This window comes from Carica papaya, chromosome 9 (assembly GCF_054855325.1).
Source record: "Carica papaya isolate Zhongbai chromosome 9, ASM5485532v1, whole genome shotgun sequence".
Lineage (NCBI taxonomy): Eukaryota > Viridiplantae > Streptophyta > Magnoliopsida > Brassicales > Caricaceae > Carica > Carica papaya.
Genome location: NC_142317.1, coordinates 25,522,333 through 25,533,007, shown reverse-complemented (window position 1 = coordinate 25,533,007; position 10,675 = coordinate 25,522,333). Strand labels below are relative to the sequence as shown.

The 10,675-nt window shown below is 29.5% G+C and overlaps 1 long non-coding RNA gene across 1 annotated transcript; it reads right to left on the bottom strand.

Moving 5' to 3' along the window:
- Nucleotides 1-960: 960 nt before the first annotated feature.
- LOC148240219 (uncharacterized) lies at nucleotides 961-4,731 on the bottom strand. The gene is made up of 2 exons (XR_015816302.1): nucleotides 4,507-4,731; nucleotides 961-1,180 (listed from the first exon to the last, which is right to left on the bottom strand). It is a non-coding gene; the product is annotated as an uncharacterized LOC148240219 (long non-coding RNA).
- Nucleotides 4,732-10,675: the final 5,944 nt, after the last annotated feature.

The window sequence follows — 10,675 nt, the reverse complement described above, 5'->3', positions numbered from 1 at the left end:
GGTTGGTGTAGCTCAATTCTTATTTAACCATTTCAGATCGAGAGGACCAGGATCTAAAGTTAGATCCATAAGAGGTTGCGAGTAGGATACCAATTTTATTTATTTTCTATTTATTTCTTCATTTTTTTTGTATTTCCTTCAAAAGAGTAATTCCCGTAGCACTATTTGCGACATTAAGTTTATATGTAAGGAATGTGAACCTTAACTATTTATTTCGCTTCTGCACTAGATTCATAATTGATTTCCTTTGGAATTTTTGGGGTCATTACATTCTAATTCTCTTAGTTTGTCTCTTTTCGATCTTTATAAAACTCATTAACTCCCTTTAATCATACACTTTCCTGTTTATTTTAATTTATCCAGCTATCATTTAGTTTATTATTTATGTTTTAGTACTTTTATTATTATTAGTTTTTAGTTTTGTTAGTTTTAATTAAAATTCCTTATTTTATTTAAGAATGTGCATTTTTTTGTTGATGTTATTTTATTAATGAGAGTTATTTTATGTGTTCATCATCTTATTAGTGAATATGCACTATTATTAATATTCTACTCAAACTATTCAACTCATCATACTATCAACTATCATATAGAATTTAAAACATGCAATCTTCATTTAACAATCAAGCAACAAGCAAATGACAAATTAAAACATTAAGTATCACCATTTTCCTATTTCTTCCACCTACTTGATTATCAATATCGATTCCTTAATTTTATAAACCTTACTCAAAACTTAATTAGGTTTTCATTTGAAAACATTTTTAAAAATATGCGAATGTGGCTTTGAGATAGCTATTAAATATACTTACAGACTTTAGAGTTAAAAGATTCCGATTTAAGTTCCAAACTCCAAATATTAGCAGAAACTTGCACAGCAACTAAGCCTTCTCGAGCCAGCGATAAACCCAAGAGTTTCCTTCAATCATATTGAATGCCTATCTTGTAACGATCCTAAAAAATTTAAAAGGAAATGCATATAATAATTTGAGTGCGGAAGCGAAATAAAGGTTAAGGTTAACATCCCTTACATGAGAACTCAAAAATACTAACAAACATCATGGAACAAATTCTCTGAAAGAAATATGAGAAATGAAAAAAAATAAAGAAAAATATAAAGTATCTAGCATCTACTTGTAGCCTTCTTGCGGATCGGGCACAGGAACCGGGTCCTCCTGATCTGAAATGGTTAAATAAGGGGTGAGCTATACTAGCCCAGTAAGGACATCACACTATATTGTCGGCACAGAGACAAAGGTTGGTAGAAAACCAAAAACAACCAATGGAGCACAAATTTTAAACCAATACATTCATTAAAAATAAAACCATTTTCCTTTTTATTTACCACTGGGGAATATGTGGAAACAACCTATAAAGACAATAACATCATACAGATCATAACTTCATGCACAATCACTAACATAGAATATATCATAAATTCATATTCATTAACAATAACTAATCATCACTGCTTTCTCGTTTCACCAGCCTACTAGTATCCATGAGGATCCATAGGGGTATCCTCGCTACACATGAACCATTTCCCTTACAATCTTAATTCCAGGGCCATCCCCATACTTCGTCTGGTATGAGCACAAGGACATTAAACCTCAATACCCCGTCCGTTAAGAGACAACGTTCATGGTAGGGTTCCCTATGAACCCGGTCTGTCCACGATCTCCTAGGACATCTAGTGAGGCTGTCATTTTATCTGTTTATTAGATCACATCCCTTTCCTGTTTATCCCTAATCTCCGTTACCAAATTAAACATGATCACATAAACAATGAACATGCATCCGATAATACAATCATATCTTAAATCCCAAAATCACGCAGTCGTCAAGTAATACAGTAATACATACATTTAAAACCATAGAATAGATAAAACATAAACCATCATACATTTAAACTGTAAAATAAATCAACAGAAAACAATGTCTGATTTCGAACTCCATTAGCAATCCATAATTAATTATGCATATTTATCTAACTTGTACAAAGGACCGTATTATTATTTATTCAAACTTCACATTTATCATAGGAAATAGGGTGAGAGGTCCTTACCTGATTTGACGCTGAAAACTAAATGGTTACTGCCCTTACGGTACCTACACATGTCCTAAATAACCCAAAAATCATACCTAAGGCCTACTCGGCCAATTTCGAAAATTTGGCACGGTAGCTCCGCCGTACTCCTGCGACGGCGCCGCTGCCCGCCACGGCAACCCGGCTTGGGTTGGCTATTTTTGGTCATTTTTGACCGAATTCAGCCAAACTTGCATCGGTTCCTGTGAGAAAATACACTTAGGGCCCTCGGTGGGCAAACAAACATAGAAAACTAAAACTCACCGGCGGTGGGGCTCTCTAGTGCGGCGGCTCCTCTGGCTCACGTTGCGGTTGGGTGTTTTGCTTCGGTCAACATGTAGAGAAGGAAACGATGATCATAATGGTGAAAAAATTACATCGAACGAGAATCGGGAAGGGCCTCATCATAGGCATTTTCTGAAACACCCCGCGGCGGCGGTGCGGAGCTTTGGCAGCATTTTTCAGCCATTAACCGATTCTTTCACTCCAATTTGGCCATGGGTGGGTTTAAAATTGAATTTCGTGCAAGAGGAAAATTTTTTACCTCGTTTGGTGGTTGGAAATTGCTCCGGTGCGGCGGCGGGTGGCGGCGGTCGACTCCCCGGCGGCTGGATTGTCTTCTCCGGTGAGGGGCTCTGCCGACTAGGGTTAGGGTTTGTTCGCGGATCCACTTTTGATCTGAGCTGTCAATCACTTTTAATCTGGACCATCCGATCATGATTAAGTAGGGAGTGAATCTGAACCGTTCATCGCATTTCAATCTGGGTTGTCCGTGCGTGAATCAATCTGAACTGTCCGTGCACGATGCAATCTAGGCCATCCATGTGCGTTTTGAATCTGGGTCGTCCGTGTGCGTGGGAACGGATCTCAGCCTTTCGATCATGCGCACGCGGATCGCCCACAAAATTCTCCCCGCGTGGCCTCCTGCATCAGCGCCTCTGCCACTTGGTGCGTCCTGGTTGGTCAGGGCTGCCAACCGGGCATCTGACATAATGCAATTTTTTTAAATTATATTTTGACCCCCAATTTCTGATTTTTCTTTCAAAAATACCCTCAGAACCCAAATTTTCACTCCTTTTTCTCAAAATTTTTTTTAATTAAATCCTTAACTAATTTTTCACCCTTTTTTTTATTATTATTATTATTTTTTCATTAAATCAAATTAAAATAAAATAATTTAAATTAAATTCAATTAATGAATAATTATATTTATTAAAAAATAAAATAAAATAAATGTTGGGTGTTACGTATCTCGTTTCTACAACTATTCTAGTTACCAAAGTGATCATTCAATTTAACTTTTCTTTGTTTTGTCTATTTGATTAATTATATAATTTCATGAATAATACTTTCTTATCGTTTTATATTAATCTTGCTTTAATTAATAATTTCTTTTTAATTTATTTTATCCATTATTCATTCAATTCTAAAAGAAATCATTACAAATATTCTTTTCTTATTTTCTTAAATTATTTTCTTATACCATCTTTTTTATTCAAAATAAAATTTATTAATTTGTTAACATATTTATTAAATCAAAATGATTTCCAAAATTTATTCCTTTTACCTATGTATTATAGATTATGGCTAATTTAATCTACTTATCAATTATAAATCTAATTCTTATTGATTATTTATTCATCAATTTAAATTCTCCTTAATTTCATGTTCAATTAAATTCAACTCTCCTAACTATCACAATTTAACTAATTCTTAATTAAACTTTAATTTCTTTGTTCTTCTCCCATATATATATACACAAAATTTTTTTTAATCTAAATTTATATATTTATCATATTCTTCTAATCTTATAACTTACACCATATTGTAAATTTTATGACTATAATTATAAAGTTTATTATTGTTATTTAAATATGTATATTCCTTCATGCATTATTGTTTACACATATAAATACTCATATAAAGATAAGGATTATACATGCATACGAAATATTATTTTAATCATATATACCCATACATGCATTTATTTATACATAATTATATGTATATATATTTATACATACACACATGAAAAATATACATACATAGTGTATCTATATATATATATATATTTTTTTTTTGTTTCCCTTTATACATTTATATCAAATTCTTGAAAATAAATATATTTTCACAAATTCATTATAATTCATATGCATAATATGTATACATATATATACACCATATATATCCTAAATAAATATATATACATATATATAGATATAACTTAATTTTTGTCATCCTCTTACTACACCAAACTCTGACCATCTTTCTATTTAAGTTTAAGTTTTTCATTTAAAATCAAGCAAATCTAAGGTGTATTTATTTTAAACGTTATGATGCCAGTCTAAACTATTTAGGAAGAGAATCACAAAAGAAGAAGAAAAAGAACTCCCATTTGGACATTCAAAAGAAGAACTTACATGAGAGGGATGATCACACAATGGTTAGGCCACCCGCGGTGTCGCCTCTTAAATCTTTTTCTTCCCTCTACCACGCCAATCATCCTGATGCTCTCTCTCTCTCTTTTCCCCTCTCATCTATCCCTTTCCTCCCTATTCTTATTTTCTTCTCTTTTTATTCTTTTTTTTGGTGGATTGAAAGAAAGGGAAAAATTTTTGTTTTGTAATTTTATGATCGGGGAAGGGATAAGGATGATAAGGTGGTTTAATTAAATGATGTGGCAATCTAAGAGTGGGAGGGAATCTTCCCATCCATGTGCATGGTTTCCATGTGGCCACCCCTATCCCATTTCCTAATTTTTTTCCCATGTTTCAATCTCACACGTACCCTCTCTTATTTGATTGGTCCTTTTCATTATGGTGAATTTTTAATTATAATTTGTTATTCTGACATTCCCAATGCAAACTAAGGCATAAGGGTACCAGATATAGAAACAGATTATGAGTGTATGATAAAATTTTATGTAGTGGAGCAAATTATTACAAATTCCTTAGCAAAATATATGAGTTCCAATTACACATATACATAACTGAGGCCAGAGCTGGCTAAATACAAAATATCAAAATATTAAGAATACAAAAGGGTCACTTCTATAATTATGCAATTGGACTCATTGGAGTGCATGACAAGTAATGCACTCAAGGGTTATGGATCCATGGGATCCTCATAAACTTCAAGGGGTAGGTCAGCGGTCGGTTCCTCACTATCTTCATCATCTGAGGGTGGGCATGAAAATTGTGAGTTTCATATACTCAGTAAGAAAAATAGTATTTAAATGATATCATAAGAGTTTAAAAGTAAATAATTATGTCATCAACACTTACTATCAAGTTACATCAGGATCCTTTCTTACTTTATGAAAATAATTTTATTTATAAAATAAACATCATGTCATAGTCACAATAATCAAAATCAAACATCGTACTTGACAATAGAGAAAATCAAATAAATCATGAAATATTTAGATTTTCGTGTCATGCTTCATGAAGTCATTCTGATTTCCATCTCTAAGGACAAATACAGATTTCTGACAACCCATGTGGAATGACCATACCAGATACAGATAACGGTAATATGCTCAGGCACATTTCCAGCTTTCCAAACCATAGTACAATTTATGACCATGGTCGTAACAACCGCTATGCTCTTCTAAGATTTTCTATAATCATGATAGTACTTAACCAAAGGAGACCTGTAATAGATATTTGTGTCACTATTCACGTCACGAATTCGTTCTGGTGCATCACTTTCTCTCTCTCTCTCCTTCTCTACTATTTTATTCTCTCAAAATCCCCTTTCACTCACTTGTTTAACAAGAATTTTTTTTTTGAAAAAGATGAAGACGAAGTTGTGAAGAGAATGAAGCTTTTAACTAAATTTAACCCATCATCTGACCGTCTAAACGCATGCACGACATCACAACCGTTGATATGTTGGATGGTCAACCACAACTGGCAAAGATGGCCAGTTTTCATGACACCTAGCTAGTCATCACAATAGCTCACCATGTGGCTCGATCCTAGCCACAACTTGGAACGGTGAGTGATGTCAAATCAGGGGCAACCAATCTACCCCTGAGTGCTGATCATTTCCAACGACAAATATTCAAATTAATTCCTTTTATTTGTGTTTTATTTTTTTAAAATTTATTTTATTTACACACACATACATATAATATACCTATATATATGCATACAATAGTTGAATATATATGTATATATATATATATTTTATCTAGACATCACTATATTTCTTAGAGATATATATATACACACAAATATGTGTCTATTTTCTTATTACATATGCATATCTATATCTATCTAACTATATAGATACACACACAAATACATATATACATGCTATTTTCTTATTATATATACATATCTATATGTCTCTAAATATATATTCCTATATATTTATATAATATTTTTATATATTTTTAAACATATATATTTTTTGTGTGTTTATTTATGCACACGTTTATTTATACTTAATGTTTAGTTGTACATGCTATATAAACTAAATAAATTTATATCTAGGTTTAACTATTCATATTTGTAATCTAATTATTGTTCACCTATATAAATGTGCATTTTTTATAGTTCTTATTATTATTTAATTTATTTAAAGTAATAGAAATTTTAAGAAATTATAGTTTTCTTCAAAGAACCTTAATTAAGAATACGCCTCTCTTTGAAATTCCACAGGTTTTTTCTCCTATTTTAAAATAATTGTATTTAAATTGTTAATTCATTTTTATTTCTCATTATTTAAATTAGAGAATGTATTTATTTATTTTACATTAGTAAAGAAATCGCATGATTAAAAAATTTTATTTAACTAAGTATATGGTAGAATACAGTTGACTATTACAAAAGGTATTTTAGAATTTTTATTAACAATTTAGATCGTCTTTTTGATATTAAATTTTAACCAATTTTTATATGTTGTTATATAAATATATGATTTAAACTAAAATATTAAATTAAAATAACTAATAACATTATTGTTAAGTATGATAAATTTTTCAAAATAAACAAACAAATGTATCACGTTAATTAATAAAAATCACGCAATAAATAAAAAAAAAAGAGAATATAGAGATAGACTAAAAAAATTTGTCATGTTGATCAAGCATTTTACTAAATCAGAATCTTGATATCTTGTACGGATTTTAATGAAATTCTCTTATATAATAGTATTATGACAAAGTAAAAAAAATAAATTCAACTTTACCACATACTTTTTTTTATCTACACCATATGTGTACATAAAAAATGTGAAACTTCTGTAGCTTTGAATTTAAAAAATTAATTAATTTTTGTTACATATTTTTGGTTCTTAAATCACTATTTTGAAATAAAAAATTCTTAAGTGATTGTGATCCTCTAATTTTTGTTTCTGTAATTTTTTAACAAAACTTTTTGGTGTCATACTTGCATGGTAGACAAATTTATTTATATTCTGAAGCACTTAATACTTAATTATCTAATTTTAATCAATTATCAAGGTAATAACTATACATACATATGTATGTAAAGTGTGGTAAATAAATGTGAAGAGGGTAGACTTGGTTATGTGATATCGAAAAAGTGGTCTTCTAAATATAAAACTTACGAAATTAAAAAATATTAGCAGAAAATATTCAAAGCTATTTCCTTCTTTCTCAATTTCCTTCATTAACTTTTCCTATGGAGCTTCATCATTCTAATAGCACTAACCATCTTCATCTACAATTTTGAATTCCCATAAAACTCATTTTTAAAAATTGAAAAAAATATTGTAAAATTGTATAATTTGTTAGAGAATTTTTTAGATTAAAAAGACCAAAAGGTTGAGTTTTTGTTGCTTATAATTCAAAAAAATATATTGCAGCATGATGAATTTTTAACATTATCTCAACAAAATTATTTCTTATTTTTCAAAGTAAATGGCTAATAAGTTCTTCCACATAAAAATTAAATTCAAAAGTAAATTTTATTTGAAATTAATCATTTTGTACTATAATGGCAACCATAGGACTAATAAAATCCATGTTCACAAGTATTTTATATAAATTAAGTAAAATATCTAGTAAATATAACAAAATTAAGTACCAAATAGTCATGCATTCTTTATTTAAGAAAGCACATTTTAAATAACATTCATTCTTTATTTAATTTAAATAGTTTATATTCTTTATTTGAGTTCAAAGATTTCATAAGTTTTAGTATAAAATAAGAATTACGTTTTTCACAGCCTGCACAAAATAATCAGCCCTACACATTTATTTTCTTCTCACATTGTAATTATTCTTCCATAATTAGTTACTCCTCTTGATTGATGCAAAGAAGAATTATCGTGAAAAGTTAGTTTCCTTCTCTATGTATTTTACATTGTTATCGTTATCGACTTATGATTTTATATTATACTATACTTTGAGTAGGATATTAAAGAGTATCTAAAAATTTTTATTAACGATTAAATCATGTTTTTAAGGTTCATTACTAACTCTTCTTTATATAATGGTATATAAATACATGATTTAAAGTATAGATATTGTATTAAAATAACTAATCATATTATTGTAAAGTACAATCAACTTTTTTTTGTAATGTGACTTTTTACCTTATCCGTGGTTATAAACTTCTATCATTATTTTAATAAAATTGCTTTCTTTTTACTTTTAAAAAATAAATGAAGAATAAGTTCTTTAGCGTATGGATTAAAATTTAAAAGTTAATTTTAATATAGTTGGCGACCATAAAATTAATTAAATCAATATTTTTAATTATTTTATATATATCTAGTTAGATATCACATAAATATAATAAAATTGCGTCTCAAATAGAGATGCATTCTTCATTTAAGTTAAAGATTTCAGAAAATAAAATCACTTTTCAAATTGCCATAGATTCTTCATTTAAGTTCAAAGATTTTAGAAGCTATAGTATTATAAAATCTATATTTTTCATGACCTATATAAAATACACAAATGTATCTCATTTATCCTTTCCCCACAATTCAATTCTTCTTTAATAAGATATCAGGGTACAAGTTTGATGAGCATGAAATTGGGCTGGTGAAATTTTTCTGAGGAAAAGAATCGACTTGGGAGTTTGGTTCTTGTAACTCCTAACAAAAATGTTCTTAAAATTTATCATAATGTTGCATATTATTATTGCAAGCTTTTCTATTCCTGGGGAGCATCGAAACAAGTTAGAATATTTATTTTGTAGCCTTCTAACAATACTGATCATGTGTTGATTTAAATTTTATATATTATTGTCTCTTTAACATTTTTTTAAGGTATTAGATTGAATCACTAATGAGATATATTACTTCAATATTATTCATTCCATCACAAGAAAGATTTTTTTTCAAAAGAGTGATAGCAGGATATATAACAGAGATTGTTTTTAGTGATAGTTAAGATTTTATAGTTACTTCAATAGAAGTTTGAGAAAATTTCTTCTACTTGTTTTACCATTTATATAGGATATATTAATTTTTTAGGCTAAGACGATCTTTAACCATGTGTCGTATTTTGGGGGTGGCTTAATACCAATCTAATTAATAATTTTATCTTTTATCTCTAAAAAAAAATTTAATGATCTCATTTTTCTAGAAAGCTAATAGCATATCACTAGTTTATACTAAATCATATTATTTATTACATTCAGAGATTTTACTAAAATTCTCTTAAATAATAGGATTATTGTAAATCAAAAAATAAATTTAAGGATACCTCATACTTCTTTTAAATATACATTATATATACATACTTTACGAATATAAATATGCCTACTTAAATAATATATAACATAATTGTTAGAGAATTTTTTAGATAGAAAAAGAACATACATATATACACACACACATATATATCCTTTATTTTTCTTTAGTTATTCTCTCATTAATTCCAAAGAGTTTTCTTTCTCTTCTCCAAAACCCAAATTCGAAGCATAAATTTTCAAGTCTGATCATTATCTATCTTACAGCAACAACCAATTTTGATAATAGCATCAATGCATGGCCACCACAGATTGCCTAGAGCCTCTATAGATGCTACCACCAGCGCTGTAAGAATTTGTGTACTATGTGATGGAAGATGGCATGTGCATCCAGATTCCAAGTGAAAGTGGTGATCAAGCTCAAGTTGTTAATCAAAAACATGATCATGCAGCCTAGATTTTATGTATAGTTGACATAAAGTCTGAAAGATGAAACTTCAAATCTGCATAATTATTAAGCAAGAGTGATGATTAGGAGAAATTATGGTTGTGCATTCTGGATATAATTAATGCAGGTGCAGGACTAACAGTCCCTGATGTAACGACCTCGGAATTTTTAAAATGAAATGTGTGTATTAAAAAGGTCAAATGCGGAAGCGTAATAAAAATTTGATTAACATCCCTTACACTAAAACCAAAAATGTGCTCAAAGTATAAAAGAACAAACTAACTAAAAGAGAAACTCGAAAATAAAAGCTATAAATATAACTATGGAGTCTTCAGGCGTCCCCTTCACCGTCTTCCTGCGGAACGGGCTTGGGAACAATGTCTTCCTGATCTGAAATGATTAAATAAGGAATGAGCTACACCCGCCCAGTAAAGACATCACACTATCTCACCGTCACGGAGGTAATGG